At 45.4% G+C, this 19,377-nt stretch overlaps 1 protein-coding gene across 1 annotated transcript in view; it reads left to right on the forward strand.

The window, feature by feature from the left end:
• LOC144162723 (solute carrier family 4 member 11-like) overlaps positions 1-19,377 on the forward strand; it is a 72,542-nt gene that overhangs the window by 20,738 nt on the left and 32,427 nt on the right. The gene's annotated exons all lie outside the window — the stretch shown is intronic.

Raw genomic sequence — 19,377 nt, forward strand, 5'->3', positions numbered from 1 at the left:
GTGCGCCGAAATCTCGTACACACGGGCGTTTTTGTTTTTCGCCTCCATCAGAAAAGCGGCCGCCGCGGCCGGGAATCGAACCCGCGACCTCGTGCTCAGCAGCGCAACGCCTTAGCCACTGAGCCACCGCGGCGGGTTCGTGGTTTTTGGGGCCCCTTAGGCGGTGCAACGGCTGTCTAGAGCCCGCATTTCTGACGGTCGCAACACTTTTGCGGACTCGCACAAGTGGGATTTAACCTCGCTCGACTGGATTGCTTAAAAAAACTAAAAATAAGAAGCTGAGGACCTCTTTGGGGCGGAAGGGGGGGGGGGGGGGGGGGGGCGATCGCTCCCTTCGCCCCCCCCCCCCCCCCCCCTGGGACCGCCACTGGGTCAGCACTAACCATCTGTCCGAGGTAGTTATATTCTTTTACTTCTTCAAGCGTTTCGTTTAATAAGCTGAACAGGACGCTTTGGCCGTGCTTATTGCTCAATAATTTAGATTTATCGATATTTATTTTTAGCCCCACGGCCATGCTTTCTCATGGTAGTTCCTCAAGCATTGTTTGCATGGGTTGTGCAGTCTCTTTCATCAAGACTATGTCGTCCGTAAACCTCAAATGGCTCAAGTATTCCCCGTTTGTCCTTAATCCTACGTTTTCCAAGTCAAGCTTTCTAAACACCACCTCCAGACATGCAGTGAATAGTTTTGGCGAAATGGCGTCTCCCTGTCTTACCACCTTTCGGATCGGAAATTTATCGCTTTGCTCGTGGAGGGTTATTCTGCCCATATATGTCTTCTTGAGGTCTTGCGTAGGTTTCCTCTATTCCTAGATTATTTAGTTCTTCTAGCACGGCTGCGGTGAGTACGGAATCCAACGCTTTCTTATAATCTATATAAATACCATGTAAAGAGGTTTAGTGTACTCTGCGGATTTTTCCTATCATTTGATTGACGACATGGATGTGACCCATGGTTGAGTACCCTTACCCGAACCCAGCATGCTCTCTCGGTTGTTGGGAACCCAGGGTGCCACCTTTGTAGCTAACTATAACTTTGGTAAAAAGCTTGTAAACAATAGAAAGAAGCCTGATGGGTCTGTAATTCTTGAGATCCTTGGGATCTCCTTTATGAATAAAAAAATGTGGGCGTTTTTCGAGGATATGGACACTTTTTGAGTATTCAAGCATTCTGAAAATTGTACAGCAAGCTTTTCCAGTACAATATTTCCTTCCTCCTTCAAAAGATCCGGGGTTATGCCGTCGTCACCTGCAGCTTTTCCTATTTTCATGCCTTTGAGAGCCTCTCCAACTCCCTCTTTAGATACTAGTGGGACATCGCTAGTTGAACTTATGCCCTGAGTAGTTTTCCCTGGTCCACGTCACTGGCATACAACCTGGTGTAGAATCGTTCTGTTACCTCTGTTATCTCGTCCAAGTTGTGCGTAATGTTACCCTGATCGTCTCTGGGTGCGTAAATCCTGTCTTTGCCGATGTCCAGCTTTGTCTTAGTTGCTTTAAAGGAGCCATGAAGAGAAAATACAACTTCGTTTAATTTGAAAGAACTACGATTCAGTATCTCACTCAGCTCCATTAGAGCCACAAAGGATGTTTTTTAACGAAAAAAAAGCAAGAAGTATTTCAAAACTTTCAAATTTCGCGCCACAGTGACGTGTATGAGCAAGAATGACGTCATACGGGCCAACAATAAAACATAATTTTCAGTGCGTTAACTGCACGTTAGCATTCAAGTGATGCGGTCAAATGGAACTAGAGGCCCCATTACAGACGTCCAGTCATCTGTCGTCGCGACAGGTCAGTTAGGTCGCCGCGAATCGCACAAACAAGGTTCCGTGACGTCATAGAAAAGTTGCGGGAAATTGGCTAGGGGGTCGCGACTGCCTCACACGTTTTCTTTAATATCTCCGTTATTTGTTCGAACATTGCGACGATATTGGTATCATTGTTATCGGGACTAAGCAGTCTTTCTAATAAACCCAACTTGTGTTTTGTCTTCATGGCTCCTTTAAAGCTTCCCCCTATTTGCATCGTTTCCTCGATCACTGACATATGTTCGAATGTTGTTTGTTTTGCTTCTGTTAATCAGTTTATGCAGCTCGGCTAATTTGTCCGATCCGCCGTACTTGACACAATCATGTTCTTACGCTTGACAATTAGTTTCTCGGTTTTCTTGGTTAGTTTTCCAGCTGGTTGCCTACATCTTGCTTCTCCCACAGCTGCTGCTGATCCACTGAGTGCCGATATTAGGTTTTCATTTAGCCTCTCTACACTGACCTCGTTCTGCTCGTTCAGATGAACGAATTCGTCTTGAAGAGATATTTTAAACTCCTGCGACCGGGCTCTGACTGATCCATACGGGGTTTCTTAGTTTTCGCAAATTTCCTTCTTTATCTTTCGAGATTCAGCCTTAGCTTGCATCTAACCATCCTGTGATTTCTGCTCCTAATCTTACGTAGCACCTTTACGTCTTACACAATACCTGGGTTGTTACGTAACATGAAGACAATTTATTTTTTTGTTGTACCATAGGGAGTTTTCCACGTCCATTTCCTATTCTTTCGTTTGTAGAAGAATGTGTTCGTCAACCTCAGGTTATTTCTCTCTGCAAATCCCACCAGTGTATCTCCTCGGCTGTTGCGATTGTCTTTTCTGAAATTTCCCCCTGACCTTTCTCCCATTTGCTTCATACGCACCTTTGCGTTAGTTTCCCATCACAATCGTGAACTGTGTTGTTGCCTTATTCATTGCTTATTCTACATCCTCGTAGAAGCTATCTACGGCTTCATCGTCATAGCTGGTTGTTGGCGCACAGGCCTGTATTATCTTTAACGTGCATCGCTCCTTTAGTTTGATCACAACAGCTGCGCCTCTCTTTCTCTAAGGCCGAAAAAACCCCTCCACGTTTCCTGCGGATTAAAAATCCCGCCCCGTTTCCTGTGGAATTAAAATGCCACCCCGTATTCTTTCTTCTCTTGGTGTCCACTGTAGCACAGAATACACTCGCTAGTGAACTCCATGAAGCCTTCTCTTGCCCTTCTAATTTCGCTTAACTCTATAATACCCCACTTAATGTCCGAGAGCTCCTCTAGTAATGCAGCTAAGCTTCCCTCGCTAGACAGAGTGTGTTCGTTGAACGTTGCCAGGGTCAAGTTCCCATGGCGGCCTGTCCGGACCCGGGGGATTCTTAGCACCCTCCGCTGTATCACTGTTCTGACCGCCGCCGTGGACAGGCGCTCTACAGCTGCTGGGGACTGTGGGCTGAGAGTTTAGTTGGTCAGTCATGGGATGTGGCGGCCATCTACCACACCAGAGTGGCCAGATACTTCTCTGGTGGGGGAGTGCTGTTTGTGACCCCAAGAGCCTTCCTAGTATGGTTGAACCTTCCTACTGCAGCCCCTTAGGTATCCGAGATGATGGTTACTTCCGGAGCAGGCAGCACTCCATACATGCATGGGTACGGCAAAGAGCCAGACGAAAGAGAGAGAGAGAGAGAAACAGAGAGAGAAGTTTCCCGTGGACGACGTCGGTGCGCACGCCTGCAGTGATATTGCAGTTGAGCTTCGAATGGAGCAGTGGAGCACGCCTGCAGTGCAGCTTCGAGAAGCTTCCCGTCATGGCGGACGGGTTTAGACGGAGCTGCACTAAAGACGTTTGTTTTACCTAAAAACGCAAGAATCGTTTAAAAAATTTCAAATTTTGCGCTGCAGTGACGTAATGTGGGCGGGTGTGACGTAATACGAGCCAGCCCTAAAACCATAGCTATCAGTGTGTTATCTGCACGTTCGCGTCCAAGTGATACGATCAAACGTATCTAGATGCCCCGCTACAATCACCCAGTTGTGTGATTTGGTGATGAATTAGGCCAGCGGCCTCCAATCGCACAAACAATTTTCTGTGACGTCATAGAAAAGTCACCTAAAAGTGGCGAGTGAGTCGCCCCTGGCGCACCTGTTTTCTTAAAGGAGCCATGAAGAGAAAACACAAGTTTGGTTCATTCAAAAGATTGTCTCGTTAGAATCATACTGACACCACTTTTAACGCAAACTTCGCTCAAATAAGCCACATAATTAGGAAAAACGGGAATGGTCATGCGACCCACCAGCTCATTTCCCGCAACAGACCCTATGATGTCACATGAGCTGAGCTCTGCGATTGGCGGAGGCTGGCGGAAGCAGACGCAAATTAGGTAGAGCTTACAAACTAGACGAACGAGCGATTTGCGCTTAAATTTAGGGCACATTCTTTACAAAGCAATAAGAATGATGGGACAAACAGTGGAAGTTACGAAAGCACATGTAAACATAGAAGTACTGATGCGTTCTGCTGTTCGTACTGCGCACAGCATGCTTGGTTTAGCTGCACAGCACTACGGGGCTTGGGGTTGTCTCAGACGACACTGGCCGATTGACGCAAGCAACGGTGTCTTACGTGACCACATTTGTCGAGCGAGCACTGTTTCAGGGAACGAATATTTTCTCTCAGAACAAAAACAAGCCAGGTTTAAATGCGGGCAAAAACAAACCAAACGCTTGCCACGGTGTGGTGGCGCCATCTAGGTTACGGAACGTAAAGAAACGCGGGAACAAACCAGCACCGCTGTACAGGGTGGAGACAACCTTTGAACGGTCCCGTGCCGCCGCAATTGGGCCAACGGGCTCAACGCGTTATTCTTTTCGTTTCCCACGAGACCTAGCAACGCGAAACAGACAATATGATTCAAACTTCTTCAGTAAACCGCGTTGCGGCGATAATTTTAGCGCGGTTTTGACACAATGACTTGCTTCGGCGGCGAGCGAGCAACCGAAAATGGCGGCGCCAGCGTATACGTGTCTCTACCCTGTACGGCGGATGCGTAAATGAAGGTACTCTAGGCTGCAGAGCGGTCGGTTCCTGTGATGTCATTTGAGACCACGAAAACGCATGATTGAGCGGGAAAATCAAAATTTTAACCTAAATTGTTTAATTTCTCAGTGAATAAAGCACCGTTTGTATCCGGACAAGCGCTGGGGGCACTATAAAACACGAAATCTTTCGAATAAAACCAACTTGCATTTTCTCTTCATGGCTCCTTTAAATATCTCGATTATTTGTTTGAAGTTTTCGATTAGATTGACATGATTATCAGGACAAAGCGGTCTTCTTAATGAGCTCAACTTGTATTTTGTCTTCATGGCCTCTTTAGATAAAACAAGAGGGCTTGGTGCTGTCTTTTTCCCCACCCGTCTCAGCAATCTGTTTCGCGTTTCTTATTAGAGCGACCTCCACCAAGCGCTAGGAATTGATAAAAAAAGTGTTGACTCTGATTCTTTGCAGCTGCTGTCTTGCTTGCATGAGATTACCAATAACAAAAAAATCTGCCAACAATTTATTTTTTGTTTTCTTTATATATGAGTAATTCCGTTAATTTTGGGAATTCTCGCTAAATCGATTACGGCAATATTCTATACGCAGCCGAACGAATGAACGAAGTCATTGATATTTTCTGCTTGACTTGTTTGTTGTTTCATGTACATTGTTTAAAATGATATTGCTCTCGCAAAAAAAGCACAAAAGAGTGAAAAGAAGCCAGTGTTTTGTCACTGGTTAATATTTACCTTCTTTTTCTTGCGCTCTAATTAGCCCACATAGTGCAATTAGCCCACCGATACCGGTTAGTCAAAATCCTGCTTACTAATACGGCAATATTCAGCGTGAAAGCATAGTGAAATATATATAGATGATATAATATTCAGGTCGTTTCCCATAAATACACTGTAGTAGCTCACGGAGTTACTTCCGGCAACAAATTCTTGCCTAGAAACATCGCATTCTAAACTTCTTTGTTTCAATTCGCTGCGGTTGAAACCAGACCACAGGGCGTTCGCCGCTGAAAAAAGCGGAATAAATCGGCGCGCCGCACCACGGACGTCACTAATCGCATTAACGTCACCGCCTCCCTTCGACACTCTCAACGCACAGCAGCTCGGCATAGGAACAAATAACCCAGCCACCGTTTTTCTGTTCTTCTTTCCTTCTCCTGTAATCCCGAAGCGCACCGTCCATCACCCGGCACCTGTCGCATCCTACGGCCATATACCTGGCCGCTGTTGTCATTGTCGAAAAGAAATTAAACAACCTCCATCGGCCTCTCCTCCTCCCCCGCCGAAAAAAAAAATGGAAAGACAAGATACAGCAGCGACAAACCGCTCCCCCCAGCGCTGCAGTAAACGCAGCGTACGAAGCAAACAATGCTGCGAGTTGGGGGAGGGGGGCGGGGGGTTGGCCCGCTCGGCTTCGGGCGTCGCAGGAGGATCAATGCTTGCGCGAAGAGGCTCCGTTATCGACGCTGCAGCCGCGGAGATCGATCGCCGAACCGAGAACGAGCGATGGGGCCAGGGAGAAAGGGGAGGAGAAAGGAGCTCCGAATGAAAGGTCGGCGAGAGCCGTGTGCGGGGCGGCAAGGGGGCGGTCTGCCTTCCCTCTTTCCCTAGCCTCTTCCCTAGAATCTCCCTCCGTCATCGGGGAGCGTCCCGCGAAACGTGTACAGTCAGCCCCCTCGCAATAAGCAGCAGCCGCCACTTCACTTTGTGGCGGGCTGCGATCGAAGGCTGTGCTGCCTTGCCTGACTGCAGCAGCCAGGCACGAGCGATTATTCGAAATTATCGAAATTCGGGATGGAACGGCGCCCGCTCTCTCGGTCGCTTTCCCGCTTGATGTCTATTTCTGTTCCCGCACAATGGTGGAATCGAACGTGCACGTGCTGGTTTGTTCCCATAATTTGTGAAGAACTCGCGAATGGTAGTCTTGCACATATATCTAAGCAAGTCCCTCAGGTTGAGGTAAAGCTCAGGCGATCTAGCGCACAGATCAACGTTAATCGTGGCAATCACGTGCTGGTTTATCTCTACTTGCATCTGGATTGGCTTAACAAGCCAACGGAAACAAAGCTTACATATATACAAAGCTATACAAGAGATATACAAAGCTATACAACATATACAAAGCTAATCCCTCACGTTGAATTAGAACGCAGCCGAGATAAAGCACAGATTAACGTTAACCGTGCCAATCCCGTCCTGGTTTATCTCTACCTACATGTAGATTGGCCTAACAAGCCAACGAAAATCAGATATTTCTGATTAGGGATACACACAGCACATCGTAACAAAAAACAAAGAACAAAAAGAAACTTAAGACCTGCGGATTGAAATAGATGTTTCGCTCAAAGATAGAGGGCTGCAATCACTGAGTAGGACATTGTAGCCCAGATTTTGAAACCACAAATTAAACCCAGATTCACCCAGTGTGAAATCTGCTGAGACAGCGGAAAGAAGGAACGAAAGAATGAATGAAGGAAGGAGCAGTTGAGGAAGGCAGGGAGGTGAACCAGGGAACTGTCCGGTTGACTACCCTATACATGGGGATGGGGATGCAGGAATTGAAGGGGAAAGAAAGGACAGTTGTCTTTACGAAGGTACCGTTTAACTTCGGATTCTTTCTTGTGCGTAATTTTAGAGTTGTCTTACAGCTAACTGTCATATAATTCGTTTTCGGATAGTACCCGTAAAACAACAGTTGCAACCGTTTTCAGTAGTCATGCATTCTCCCTCCTTACATAACCATGTATTGACAGCAAACAGGAATTTTGTAATGCTTACAAAGTCGCCGTGAAATGACAATAAATTACAAGTAAATGAAATTCGGCGTATTGGCAGAGTCGTCTTAGCGGCTCAAGGCCACATCATTTGTTGCGCGGTACTTTTTGATAACCGAAGAGGTAGAGCAGTTTAATTTAATCATGCTGCCACCGTAAATGGTCATGCTTCACTGCGCAACTCTCAGTGTGGGAAAGCCACCTTACAAATCGCAAGATGACACCGATTTTTTAAAAGTTGGCTTCACCTTAAAGCACCAATGCATTGGTAGAAAGACATCTTTAGAGGCAGTATAAGCCGTCATATCAAGATATGGAGGCCCTGGACTTTATAAATTTTCAATGATTTTTTTCTATACTTAGAAGCGTTTATTTTTTTTGTGGGGGGGGGGGGGCGACGAAACCTGATTCGGATAGAGCGTGAGACCATAATAGGACAGACTGTCGTCAAGCCCAGCCCTAGAACAGGTCCGTAGTAGTAAAAACTTAATGGTCGAGAGGGGGCACAGGCGCACTGGTTGAGGGGGGGGGGAATGAAGTGTGCAGGGGAAGGTGAAACACATAAGACATTCACAAGTTCGCCTAAAAAGGTCGTTGTTTAAGTTCAAGTTCACTTAGCACTGGCACATTTCACATGACTTTTTGTAGAGCAGCTGTCCAGTATGCTCACCTACGGTACTCACCTACGGTACTCACCTACAGGGCAGAAACTTGGCGGCTCACTAAGAGGGCTCAACTTAAATTGAGAACAACTCAGCGGGCAATGGAGCGGAAAATGATAGGTGTAACATTAAGGGACAAGAAGAGAGCGGAGTGGGTCAGGGAGCAAACTGGTGTTAAAGACATATTAGTAGAAATTAAGAAGAAGAAATGGACGTGGGCAGGGCATGTAATGCGAAGGCAAGATAACCGCTGGTCATTAAGGGTAACAGAGTGGGTCCCTAGAGAAGGCAAGCGCTGCAGGGGGCGGCAGAACGTTAGATGGGCAGATGAGATCAAGAAGTTTGCGGGGATAAATTGGTCACAGTTGGCACAGGACCGAGGTAAATGGAGAATAATGGGAGAGGCCTTTGCCCTGCAGTGGGCGTAGATAGGCTGGTGATGATGATGATGATGATGTCCAGTATGGTGGGAGATGTCACTAGGAGGTCGGGCAGCAGATGAGTGAGAGGGGGGACAAGAGAGGCAACGCGGAAAGGAACGGATGGGAAGTGGAGCCGAGGTAGCCAGCACAGATGCTGATGATAATGATGATGCTGAAAAAAATCGACTCATCTTAACGCAATCTAGTTCCAACCTACACAGCTAAGGATAACGCAGATCATGTTGGCCCGCCTCTAGCTGTTATCGGGATAACTATACCCATAATAAAGCCACCGCATGACAGGAACGCCTGAATGAACGTGGGATAGGCGTTAGTCCTGCAGTTGATTGATTGATTGATTAATTGTAGGGTTTAACGCGCCGACGCAACGCAGGCGATGAGGCGCGCCGTAGTGGAGGGCTCCGGATTAATTTGGCCACTTGGGGATCTTTATCGTGCGCCGAAATCTCGTACACACGGGCGCTTTTGCTTTTCGCCTCCATCAGAAAAGCTGCCGCCGCGGCAGGGAATCGAACCCGCGACCTCGTGCAGTCTTGCAGTTGACACAGGCATTGTGGTGATGATAATGGCGGTGAAACCATCGCTGTTAGGCAGTGACGGTGAGTAGGGATGTCAAACAAAAAAAAAGTCGCATCTTTAGAAGAGACGCGTTGCGGGGTGAGGGATAAATGGGCCATTAAGAGAAACCCAGACTTTTTTGTCCTATTTGAAAGGACTAACATTTGGTAGCTCGCTCAGCTTGATTGCAGCCGCGGAGACGTTTTTTAACCAAGAAAACCTAGAAACATGAACAAACTCAAATTTCGCGCTACTTTGGCGCAATATGGAAAGGAATAACGCAGTGGAGGTCCCCACTAAAACGGTTGTCAGTGTGTCAACCATGCGTTAACATTCGATCTAATGGAAAGAGAGGCCCCACCACGATCGTCCAGTCAGGTCGCCTGGCGGCGGCTTCGGTCAACAAGAATCTGTGACGTCATAGAAATGCCACCAGAAAGAGTCTCGAGTATCGCCACAGGTTCATCTCTTTTCTTTAATATCTACATTAATTTTTTTTTTAATTTGCGATAATATTAGACTTGTTGCTCTCAAGACAAAGCAACCGTTTTATTGAATCAAGCTTGTACTTCGTCTTCGTGGCCCTTTAACTGCTTAGGGAGCGTGCCGGTAACACGCCGCATCGGGGGAGCTGAGTTGCAGATTTTGTTTTCACTTAGAAAACGAATATCGAATACATCTTCTTTCCCGCATGTTTTCCATTATAGCGAAAATTACGCTTTAGCGAAATAATCGGTTGCGGATGTGAGCATTCTTACATTGGGCTTCATGCATGAATAAAGTTGGAGTTTAGTGGTTCAACACGAAAACGGGCAAAAGGGTACCCACTGCCCGGACTTGACCGATACTTCACAAACATACTGTGGCTCGCACAAGCAGCGTACATTTAAACCATATACCCCACACGAAAAAATATAAACTAGAGACTTGCCCACCGTCGAACGTTAACTATTGATTTGTGTTAAATATAGTCGCGAGTAGACGCTAATGGTCCGGACGTTGTAATGGTCGGATACACTTCTATTACCTGGTTCCAACGGTTATCTTCCTAAGATAAAAAGCATGAACAGCTTGAAAAGCCCCAATCAGATCTTCGCAGTCCGCTATTTAAAAGCGATAAATACGTCAGGGGAGTCCGTAAAGCTGGTAGTTATTAAAGCAGCATTGGGAGTGCTTATGGTCTTTTAATAAAACCACAGGAGGTACACGGTTAACCTACGCGACGATAAGAATTATTCCTGGACGAGATAGCAGTGAACGAGCACGTGTGGAGTGCGTCACAACGACGTTCATTTTGTTTGTAGTCAGTGCCTGTGGCGCCAAATTTAAAACAGCCAATCACCGCGTGCACCTACGTGGGTGGGTGTGTCTGCGTGGGTATGTGAAAGGTATATGGAGGAGAGAGCATACGTTTGTTTGTCAGCACGCGTGCGCTTGTCTGTGGGCGTACCCGTGCTCACGCCCGTACATGTGTTGCTCCCTTCGCACCGTTAGCTTAAACGCGTACACACAGGAGTGACTACCTTAGTCCAAGCGTTGCTTCGATCTCTCTACGGTATCGACGTGGCCGTAATAAGGAGACGAGGGTCTCCGGTTCATTATATTGTCACCCGCTGGTTTAGAGAGTTTGTTTCGCCAGTGCGGTTTCCAGGCAACGTCACCGACCGGGCACGAAGAAGGGGCTAAGTTGTATCTCCACCAAGTGGTGGAGAAACGCTCGAAGACCTTTTTTTCGGCGGTCACAACTCTATAACGGAAGGCAAAAAACAACGAAGACTGTTCGTAAACCTGCTACACGTCGCTCTCCTCAGCGGTGCACTGTGTGGTGCTTTTACCGGCACAGCGCTCTCCGAACGCGGTTGTCCTGTTGTGCCGCAGATAATGCGGTCGCTGGGAGAGTGGCGGCTTCCCGGAAGAGGGTAAATTGAAAGGGTCGAAAGCCTCCATTCCTCGATAAAATTTATATAAAGGGATCTCAGCGCTTCCGAAAGCGGCAGGCGGCTTTACTTTTTGTGAGTTTTCTGGAACGCCGGAAAGAGAGCAGATGATGGAAAAGTTTGGGAGTGGAGGCGATTCGAGCGGCGACAGTCAATTCCATTTAGTTCCCCTTCCTTTTTCGCGATCTTGGCAGCGCTGAAGAAAGGGCAGCGCGGGATAAGCAACGCAATTTGGCGGGCGGGTGGGCAAGAAAGCGCGCGTGTTTCAAAACGCTTAGTCGGTAAAGTGTCGGGTGTTTTGTCAGCTAAGTGAAAGCAACAGTATTGTGGGTGTGTTTCTATGCGCACATTTCCTCAGCCTTTTTCTTTATGTTCAGGGTCTTTTTTTTCGGTCTTTCGAAAAAAGGCCGCGACGTGTCTAAGTAACCACATACGAGGTCCTACAGTTGTATAAAAGCTCATCAAAAACATGCAAACACTAGGTAGCAACTGTCTTAGCACGCCAAGCTGACAACTCGAGAAATATATATATATATATATATATATATATATATATATATATATATATATATATATATATATATATATATATATATATATATATATATATTGTGAGCTTTGTGTGCGCTTTGTAGTGTGAGCTTTGTTTGAGGCTACAGCCTGTATGCCACCATAGGTAGCAATTGCCCACTATCATCACCACCGGCTTGAGGTGATCACTTCTTCATTTCCTGTACAAATTCATCATCATCGACGAGCCCGCTTCTTCGGAGATCATCATCAGTGCTGGGGCTTGATCGCCATCTTGCGTTCTAGTCGACTCGCCTCCGAATGAAGGAGCTACGAAGCCACGGTCTGGTCGCCTGCTATCTACGGCCTCACAATATATATATACAGAGAGAGAGAGAGAGAGAGAGCCATAAAACTTTGAAGATGGTAGAGAACACAAGAAAAGAAAACTTCGCACAAGGTAGCAACCACGATTGTTGCCAATGTTTCAGCAAAGAGACTTGCCTTCGTCAGGGCAAACCGTCGCCTGGCTGGCACGGTTTATATAGGGGTAGGTCCCCAGGTGAGAGGAAAGAAGTGGAATTGAGAAAGCGGATAGGTTTGGGAGTATGTAGGGGGAGATATTGAGGGGGAAAGAAGGTTGTATAGTTCAAGCTGCGAAGTAGGTCAGAGGGAAGTCAGGTGGGGGTTGATGTTCCGGGAAATTCTTGGACAGAAAGGATGATAGGGGTTTGTTGCCCCACCGCGCATCCTACGGGAAGGTTCTCAGAAACGCAGGAAGCAGAACAGGCGCTGCGAGTAGTCCTTATCGTAAGCTATCTACAAGCCTCAGGTCAAAAGAAAAGGTAGAAAAGAGAAAAAAACTAGGTCAAGGAAAAAAGAAAAAAAAGGAAAAAACCAGTGTGTCGAACCGAAAAAAATACCGGTTCGGTTACGGTTCTGGTTCAGACGAAATCATTTCGTTCGGGTTCAGTTCCGGTTCGACAAAATCACGTACCGAACCGGTTCGCGGACCGGTTCGGGAGCTTGAACCGGTTCGCGAACCGGTTCGATGAGTTGAATTATCACTTAAATTAAAAAAAAACATTTAGTAGTTCAAAACGACAGTCAAATCGAAATACAAACAAAAATTCAAAATGCTGCTGTTCCCCAAGGGCAGTGGCGCAATTGTAAAGCAAACTTTAAACAATTACGAGATATTAGAAAAACAGATGAAGTGGCGACGATTTACCACCTGCTTTCTCGCCCAGACTTTATGTTGTCCTAGCGACTATTCATAAAGCCACCGCCAAGAGATATGATGGTGGGATATAGTTTCTGCCATTTCCTTTTTTGTTGAAATCGCAATCGTCGCTATGATATCGCCCATCACGCTAGCCTTGAAGCCTTAAATTTAGGCCTGCGTACTGGCGCATTCAAATACCAGCGCTTAATAGCAATGGCGCACTTTTTTTTTCTATTTGTAACAAAACAGAAAAACCCTACAACAGGCACATAAATACTACCAATGAATTAGATTATTTGGTCACCCCGAATAATTTGTTAGCTGTCACCTTATCGAATGTGTTAGCCACACTTTTGTTAAAAGTAAGCTTTAGTTAAGTGTGCTGTGCTCGGTTGCCCCAGTGACTGTGGCAACTCTTCTTTTCTTCGGTGGCGCCTTAACTTTTTCTCTTTTCTCTCTTTACCTATCTACTTTTTGTCTACCGTATCCTATTCACCCCCTTCTATATTCCCTACCGCCCGGACTGGGTTGTATCCCGGTGAGCCCCCAGATGGGCTCAAAATTATCCCCAGTTCATTTCTTTTCCTTTTCAAACCGAACCACACCTACCTACCTACCTAACGCTCAGTCACTGCATTATTGCTCTGACCACTGCAATTCCTTTTGCGATAGCTATGCCGGATGTGTGCATTACAATCAGTATGTCATCGTACCGCCTGACCCCCGGGCCATCGTTCCGTGTGCTACATTGCGGAATCCAATAACAGATTATGCTTTTACAAAATGAAAGGGAAATTTTACGCGCGGAGCATGAGATGGGACTTTTTTGGGTAGACGCTCTTTAATTCGTCCACAGCAGTACTACCCTCAGGAACGAGTAGCAGTAGAAGTAATGGAGCGAGTTGGGCAGTCAGTACAAGTGCACCTTCGAAAAAAAGCAGATCTGAAAGAGACAAAACTGCAGAACAAGCAGAAAAGATTATCGCTGGGCGAATGGCGCAGTGTGAGGTACCAGCCTGCCTTTCTGCATATGTCATCTGCTTTATTACTGTTTCTTGTTCCAAGACAAGATCGAGGGCTGCAGTTTCTTGCAAAGTGATTAAGTGCGCACCTTGACAGTTTTCCCTGACATGTCTGTTGTTATTTGTATCTGTAAAAAACGGAACTTGTCCACTGTACTGCCCTCAAAAACTGACCACAAAACTCACTTACTTCGCAGTGATGACCCGTTTGGTTGTGAAAGGCAGGGCAAAGAAAAGTTTAGAGCAATTTCCACCTATTGGTGCGTTTTTCTTTTTTACTTATTCGGTTTTACTTAATTTTAGCGTAATATTTTAAAACAACATGATTCGCCTTTTATTTTTTGTTGTTTTCCGTCTAAACATGTTTTTTAAAAAAACTGGCGCATTTGATGCCCCGTGCTATATCTCTGCTCCGAGGCGCAGCTTATGTTGCAGGCCGGCAGACTTATTTTAACCAGCTGGTGATATTAAACGTGGGTCAAAATCTCGATTCACGGACGTTCTCGATTTCCATCTACTTCAGAAAAACGGTCGCGGGGAAGGGTGATCGAGGCCACTTGTGGTCAGCAGCAAACGGCTTAGCTACTGAGCAGCTCCTGCGGTCACACTTGTCAAGTATTAACAATTCGCTGGTGTCGGACCTTTTACACAAATTATGAAATGCAAAAAGTTTGCACACATCTGGTGTGGGCGTTCGCTGTTGCGCAGTAGAGCACTCCTGCAGCCTGATTGTTCCAATAAAGTCGCAGCTATAGGGGCACAGTCGTTTTATATCCCCTGCAAGCTGCCGAGAATGACATTTCGTTTGGTGAGCTTGCACTACGCTAGCACTTCCAGCAGCAACAGACCATTGCTACATTGATGCTCATTCATTTCCTCTGTTGTTGCATAGAGCGTGATAGCGTTCAATTGTCTGGAGGGGAAAGTGCGTGAGCGGGTACAAAGTTGATAGTACGTGAAAGAAAAAAAGGCCTGAATTGCACGGACTGTGCAATATCAACAACGGAGGGTCGAACCGTTTCGGCATGAACCGGTAACCGTTATTTCTTTTTGCGGTTCAGTTCCGGTTCGGGTTCAGCGTGCTCAAAAAATAACGGTTCGGGTTCGGGTTCAGTTCCGGCAAAAATACCGGTTCAGTTCCGGTTTTCGGTTCGGTTCGGTTCCGGTTCGACACCCTGGAAAAAACTACACACAAAAAATAAAAATCAATAACCGCACAGCTGAAATGGCACGTGTCGCTAGCAGCAACATTCCTGGAACAGGCCTTTCCTGAAACTCAAAAACAAAAATATAAAGTTAGGGGTACGTACGGGGCACAAGACAAAGCGGAGCAAAAACAACAGAGAAAGATAAAAATAAAATGGAATTCCAGAGAAAAGTTCGGAGGGATGCTGCGCGTGCTTAATGAAAAGGAACGTAAGGAATGAAAACAAAAGGAATTAGGTCGCCACATAAGGAGCGGAGGGAGGGGTCATATTCTTTGCATAAGGTACAAGCAAGACAGTGCCTAATGCTGTATGCCCTGCGAGTATCGCAAGGATTCCAGGTTGCCCCTAGAGGCATTAATTCCAGCAGGTTCCATGTAGTTGAATTTGTGAATTAAGTAGGATTCTCGGTATTTTCTGTCCCTAGGAGACTTAAAGTTTGACTGAAGTATATACAACTTAAGGTCATCAAAATTACGGCCCGATTGGTTGAAATGCTGCGCTACAGCTATGGAGGATTTTCTAAGAGTATATGCCCGGTGACTGTTAAGGCGTAGGCTCATAGATTGACTCATTTCGCCTATATACTGTTTGTGACACATTGAGCATTCTATCATATAATATACACAATGTTGGATGAAGTGCAAGTAAAACTTGAATTATTCTTGTGCACATAATTACTGGCTGTGCTTTTTACAAGGCAGTCTGTCTGCAGGTGCCTGCTATTCTTGCATCTGGGGCGGGAGCAGCTGGCTATGACTGGTTGCTTTGAAGGCCCTGTTTTAGCATGCACTAAAATATCTTTTAGATTCCTATTTCTTCGGTAGGTAACCCTTGGTGCTTCCGGGAACGTCCTTTTGAGTCGGTCGTTACTGGGTAAAATGGGGTAGTATTTCCGCAGGATATTGTTTACGTTAGGGAGGGCGTTTGAAAATTTAGTTATCAGGGCAGGCGGCCTGGCGCTTTCGTTTTGTCGCTGTTTGCTGAGCACGTCACCCCTTTTGAGATTAGATGCACGTTGGTATGCCTGATCGAGCGAGCTTTAGGGTGGTTCCTGTTCATAAGGGTGGACTTGAGTTCGTCTACATGCTCTACGTAGTCACTCTCGTCAGTGCATACTCTTCTAAGCCTGGTGGCTTGTCCTACAAAGATTCCTTGCTTGCAGTGTCTCGGGTGATGGCTTTTATAATATAGGTACTGCTGCCTGTCTGTTGGTTTTCTAAAAAGCATGGTTTTAAGTTTACCATTGTCTAGAATCACGGTAGTATCTGTGGTACTTCGGTGTCGTGGGCTCAACAGCATAACTTATCATCCACCTTCGCGGCATAAAAGGGCGAATATTTTTTTTATTGTCTTTTATGCAGAAGGAATTTTTACGACTGTTTGCTCGACCATATTTCCTGTCAAAGTTAAAAGGTCAGAAACATTACAAAGAGCATCCCCTAAAGAAGCCGGATACGTTAGCGAGAGCGGCACGTCCCGCTAACGGATGTATTTGCATTCGAAGTACAGACCCTATCTTATAGATGTCCCTTCGATCATTTTCCAAGCACCACAAGATCAAATGTTGAGAGGGAGAGAGATACAGGTAGGGAGAGAGAGAGGATATTTTATTCAGTCTACTGAGAAGTTAACTCCAGCTCTGCAATTTCAAATGAAAGCAGGTGAATAAAACGTGAACGCAACTTTAAAACGTAAGAACAACCATTTTTTTACATCATGTTTTTGACACGGGGCATATGAGAGAAGGTTTAAAGATGGGAAGAGAGAAGAAAGTAGAAAGGAAAGAGGAAGAGAAGAAAGTAGAGAGAGAGGTGCTGCCAAATGCACAGATGGTCACGAAACCGATAGTTTTTCGAGTCTACAGGTATGGATGCAGTCCAGTGGCGTGCAGAAAGTCCATCAGCGACCTGCAGTATTTATCTTCCTGCACCCAGCGGTTGTACACCATCCGGTTTATCCCACCGGAGACCAACCTTTCTGAGCGCGTAGTCACGAGCTGTACTTGTTCCCACGCACTTCCACAAAAGATGCTTAGCATCAGCGTCAGCCCCGACAGACGGATACTTGGGAGGAGTTCCTGGATTGTCTTGTGACCATTACTCCCTCTCAATTTCCAGCATGTCATTCCTTTACAGCAATTGCCCTAATCCTGAAAACCAGTTGCGTCCTTATAAAGAACAAATTTAGCAGTGACTCTTCGACTGTTTCTGCTGCCACTTAATGGGGTACGAGCCCCTTAGTTTTTTTCTTTTTTTGAAACTGTAAATACCGAACGAACGCTTAATGAGTATTCCGCAAATATGGAGAGCTAGCATAACATACAAGAAGTTAGTTTAAAAACTAGGATAGCGACCTAACTGCGAGAGTACATTACCCCTATCCATAAACATGATTGAGAATTAGGGTTTTGAATGTTGAATGAAAATGTTGAATAATAAATGAAAATCTTGATTGAAGAGTAAATTATGGTAACTCGTGGAGTTGAGATCTGTTTTAATGTGCGTTTAAAAGTTGAAGCAAGCATCCTGAAGTGGCATGACACGAACACTTCGAGGATGCGTCTGTCGGTTATTATATATTTTCCGTCATCAGCCTCCTTACGCCACCATCCAATTCTAAAATCCTTCTGGCACACGTCACCAGGTTACGACATGCGGCAGTGAACGTGCCTACCCAAAATTTTATGGAACCCGATGGACATCAAACTTACCTAGTACTATATATCTAGTTTGTGAACAACCGTTTCAGAATAGAAAAAAATCTGATAAAGAAACAAAACATTCGAATCCAAAGAAAGAAATATCAGCAACAGGCAATCGTACTTGGTAGTATTCGTTTGTTAGAAATATTTCCTCCGGAAAATGGGTGGGGTCCGCAAAATCTTTCTATGATCCATAATGGTGCACATTGTCCTAAATGCCAAAAAATGCCCACTAGTTGCAGTACACGATCGATTTTGGTGTGATCAATGTACAAATGTACAAAATATTTGGAAACACTGAATATACTTTAAAGACATAATAAGAACCGTACCACTGAACAAGCTTGCGAGGAAGGAAGCGAGGAAATGATCTTTCTCAAGACTATGCCTGCAGCTTGCGTACACAGAATAACAGATAATTCGGCGAGTTGGTACTGATTCATGCTCACTAAAAGTGCGCACAGACGAAGGACAAAGCCAAAGAAGGCGACGGGACGAGCGCACGTCCCGTCGCCTTCTTTGGCTTTGTCCTTCGTCTGTGCTCGCTGTTAGCGACCATTAGTTGCATCCGCAGTCTCATCAACCTTTGCTTGTGCATGTGTCCACATGTGGCACGTGTTGTAGATACTGGGCCAGTTTTGTTTTTTTAATAGAGGGCAACTTTCAAGATCAGCCCTTCACAAAAACAGCCGAAGAAACTGTGCTTGGCGCAAATTATTTTTCATAAAAATGTTTGTCTTGACACCTCCTAAACATCTAATTCTGTGCCTGATTGTCCCGTGCACTATGCTGCGCAATGTCATAGAAATTAAAAGAAGTCTCGGCCCTCTTAAGTAACGTAACTTTTTTGTTGTCGAAAACATTTCAGTAAAAGACTAAACCTGCACTAACACAGCGTGATGCTTCTCTGCGTGCTCGTGTTGTCACAATATTTTCACGATGTCTCAAGTGTCACAATATTCTTGCAACAAAGCAGAATTGTCACAATATTGCAGTAATCATGTTGCATACTGCAGCCATCTATCTCAGAAATAACAATAAATCGTCATAGTCAACAATAACTGTCTTACATAGCTCTGAAAACCATTCAGATTTCCAGTGCTCTGAAGGGTTAGTGCTCACCCAATCATACGGCGAATTGTCCAAGAAGTTCAGTATTCCAAATTATATTTACCTTGTGCTAATAATCATTCCATTGTGCTAATGGTCAGTGTCCTAATAAAGATCTTGATTTGATTTTTATTTACAAAAATAGCAAGAAAGAGCAAATGGCGTATTTAATTTTTGATACTATTTTTTTTTCGCAAGACGAAATAAGCGTGTTCTGCAGTGCACGGCATTTCTCTGCCTTATCGTGCTACACATTGCCTCAAGAAATAAAACAGCCGAGTATCTTTCTAAAATGAGAAAAGAAGCAGCATTCTGTCTCGTTTTTTTTTTTTTGTTGTTGTTGTTTCAGAACGTCCAGGAAAACTTGG

The sequence above is a fragment of the Haemaphysalis longicornis genome, unplaced genomic scaffold (assembly GCF_048455015.1).
Source record: "Haemaphysalis longicornis isolate Haplotype H1 unplaced genomic scaffold, Haemaphysalis longicornis Haplotype H1 scaffold_12, whole genome shotgun sequence".
NCBI lineage: Eukaryota > Metazoa > Arthropoda > Arachnida > Ixodida > Ixodidae > Haemaphysalis > Haemaphysalis longicornis.